Below are 3,961 nucleotides of genomic sequence, written 5' to 3' on the forward strand. Positions count from 1 at the left end.
GATTTTGCCTATGTTCTGAAAAAAGTGTGTATTTTGTCAGAGAGCACGTTTTCGTGAATTTGAAGATGGTGAATTAGAAATATCTAATGTTGTTTCGAGAAAGTAAATCGCGAGGGAAGAACATTTTCTGAACGTAAAATTTTCTGCTTACGCCATAAGACTAGAAAATCGCCAAAATTATGTAAAGCTTACGCAAAAACGTAAGGCTTGACAGGTATCGGACGGCTTTGTGACCAAGGCTGTTGCTATCCACAAACTCCGTACCCCTGCTAATAGGCCATAATAAAATGGAGCTATGTACTAAAAATCCTGTATGTCTGGATTTAAAAGTTTATGTGCAAGTTGTATATTAATTTTCTTGCTATTCATTACATTTTTTTTTATTTAAGAACAAGTAAATTTATGTTCAGGCTGACTGTTCTTAATTTTTTCGAAAATCTGAGGCTAGATTGTCTTAATTTGTTTTTAATCTAATAGGGTGTAGGCAGTGCAAGTGCTAGGTTTTTCGCTCTAGGGTGGTGTACAGGCCTCAGGACAAATTTGAATATTCACCGAAAAAGCACCCACACATCATTTCACAGTATCTCAGCCTCAGCTTGTTCTTAATTTTCTCTTAACTTTTGACCAAATTTGAAGGCTCATGTTCTTATAAAATTGTTCTTATAAAAAAAGAGTGTATACTGACTCGAACTGGAACCGTAGAGCACGATGGATCCACGAACAAGTCATCGAAAAATCCCCAACGTATTGCAAATGTGTGCTTTACCTAGTCATTTGCAGCATTTAATGGTTATGCCTAAATTTTAGCTATACTTAGCCCCACTATTCAATATGATATCACATTTTAACCCCCCCTGGTCACAAAATAGTATTCTGTGCTCTGGTCCACGTCAACTCTCCCTGGTGATAAAACCAGTATACATTTGACAGTATTCTCTGATGTTTTAGATTCTTGAAATCCGTGGGTTCTCGCGCCAAAGCTGAGAACCCCTTGACCTGGCACAATGATCGGCTAGGTGTAATGGGCAGGGCCTAAAATAAGAAATTTTTACAGATCCACACTTTTTATAAAAATTGGGCGTGGTACTTTGCTGGGATTGGCATCATGGGAGTGGCAAATACAGAAACTGCCATCATAGTGCAAATAGCATGTCCTAATTGGGCAAATTATTTAAATGAATGAAGTATAAGTAGCAAAAGCTGATTCTTTACAATATATGGATTTTTTTGGGAGCCATATCTTTGCAGCTTTTCTCGGAACTCGAAACTTGAAAGGTCAAGCATATTTCATTGCAATATTTATCTATTTGTTAAGTTTTTCTGGAGCTATGCTGCTTTCCCCACCTGTCTCTATCTTGTTGTAGGTGGGAATCAGCATCTCTACATCGATAGGGTTAGGGTTGCTGCGAGAATCCGAGCCATTGTCTCGTTTGGTAGAATTCCTCTGAGAACAAGTCTCAGATCTCAGAATAAGTCTCTTTTACTTATGGAAAGTTCGTAACTGCATTCAGCTCAACAAATTCTTTGTCATCAAATCTGTTCTTCAAAAAGTGTTGATACTATAAACAAGAACCTCGTTACAGATGGCAAATAAACTCTTCTCTCACCGATGTACAAATTGTGCTTGTCTCTTTTTATTCTCTTTTCGCCCAGCTTGAAAGCATGACCTTTACCCCCATCTTGTTTGTAATGCAGAAACCACGCGTGGCCAGAGTTGCAATTTGGCTTTTTTGACAACCCAGTGTACTCATTCTTCATAAGCAAAAAGGCAATTTAGATTCATGGTTTGATGGCCAAATTTCTCCATTTTGGCATTTTCTCAAAGCCCTTGGCCGCCACAAATTGATTTGGCCGAAGAAGCAAAATTTGGCTGAATCCTAGCCGCATATTTAAAAAAACAACGAAAATGGAAAGGAAACAAAATTTTTTGCACAGATAATATTCTATTCAAAAATATTTAAAATAATTTCAAAATTGCCAATGATGAATGATGAAACAAAGCAAAAGATAACAAACAGTTTTAGATCAAAGCAAGTGAAAACTTTTGTAACCAACAAAGCAAATTTTGATTGCGATATCACTCCCAATAATTAGCAAAAATTAAGCTTTTTTGTATACTGCGTTTAGCTGCTGCATTTGGCTGCCAACCACAAAATATGTGGCTGCCAACCATTCAAAACAACTGGCAAAATCCTGAAGGTGGGAAGTCACAATTTACTCCCAAAATGAAACCACAGATGCTGGTGTAGAGTGTTTGCATTTGGTAACGATAGACAATGGATCAATGGCAACAATGACTCTTTTAAATAATATCAGAATTATGCCAGAGTTATGCTAGATTCCAAATTATGCTAGATTTTATGCTAAATGACGATTTTTGGCCAATATCATGCCAATATTACGTTAGATCAGGTCACACTGGCACCAGCTCATAACGGAGTGGCTGGAACGAGACTCAGAGGCTTGCCCCTAAATCTTTTTACGGCCACGCCCTTTGCAACACCGGAAAACACTCCTTTCAGAAAATATTCGCTTCTATCTGTCCTTAACAACATAACGATTTGGAGAAGATTCAATTAACATAAAAATACAAAACCGAGTTAGATAAAATACAAATTTATCTTTGATCACACAAGATAAAGCACCATCAAAAAGAACAAAAACGTGTTTCCAGCAGAACTGCTACTAATGCGTTCGTTAGCGTGAACTTTCAAAACATTTTCTAACCTATTATTGCAAAAAAGTTGAGGAGGACTATAGTCCCTGTTATGCAACGTTCCCAATTGAGTGTTTCTCCCTGCTACCACCGAGAGGCTTATCATCGTTCAGCTGCTGTAGCCTTGAGAGGAATTTTTCCAATGCTTCTCCAATTTAAAACACCATAGTAGAATTGCTTTATAGCTTTTTCTGAAATCTACTGAAAGATATCACATAAACCCCAGAATACATTACGGACAGGAAATCATAATATCGGTCTTTGTCTTCAGGCTCAGTGTCCTTTTTGAAGCAAATCATAAAAGCAAACTAAATTGAGATGATGTCTTGAAGTCAAAGCTGTATACAGAGTCCATCTTACTTCAAAATAACACACAACAATATCATAAAGCGCAATTGATTCTTCTCCGCATGTACTGAAGCTTGGAGCTCTGAAGTTTCTTAATTCTTCTTTATTGTCCATTGTTTATTTCTTATCGCAATTTTCTTATAAAAAGTGAATGCAATACATAAGGCTGGGATTGGGCATTCAATTCGAATTGAAAAAATGTTCCCATTTCTTTCTTAGGCGCTGCGATTGGTATTTTATGTTGCACTTTTAAGCACATGCATTATTTACAGATCCACACTTTCTACAATTACAGGTCCACAATTTTAATTTACAACTCCACAAAGTGTGTCAGATCCACGCTTATTTTAGGCCCTGGTAATGGGTTCCTCAAATTGCTGGTTATGAGAGAAGACAATGCTTTCCGAGTCTGTAGAATGCTGTACAGTACAATCAGGGGGAGTTTGTTAAATGGCGTGAACCATGAATTCGGACTGGGGCTGATCACAGCATGTGGGAGAATATATCATCTAAGGTGGCACGCAAAACGGTCCGTTCTTTTGAGTAACATTCTGTCAATCGGGACAGAAACCTTGCAAGCAAACACTGCTAGACAAACTGGACCAAATTGTACATTTATGGCTTAACAGGTTACAAATACTGATTTAACGAAATTACAAGGCGATCAAGGAAAAATGTGTTGCTTTTTGCCGTGATACATGGCATTCGTTTCGTGTTCTCGCCTCGCGTAATCAAAAGGCTGCTGTTGTGACGAGATAAAATAGAGAAAAATAGAAAGTCCATTTGATCGAGGCGTGAAGATTTGAGAATGCAGTGCATTGGGGTATTTTGGAACCGAAAAGTTCAAGCTCGTGATTCTGCATGGGCTTGGGTAACATTGGCATCATCAACGTTGAT

Source organism: Rhopilema esculentum, chromosome 3 (genome assembly GCF_057945365.1).
Source record: "Rhopilema esculentum isolate cy_ngs chromosome 3, ASM5794536v1, whole genome shotgun sequence".
In the NCBI taxonomy this organism is placed as follows: Eukaryota; Metazoa; Cnidaria; class Scyphozoa; order Rhizostomeae; family Rhizostomatidae; genus Rhopilema; species Rhopilema esculentum.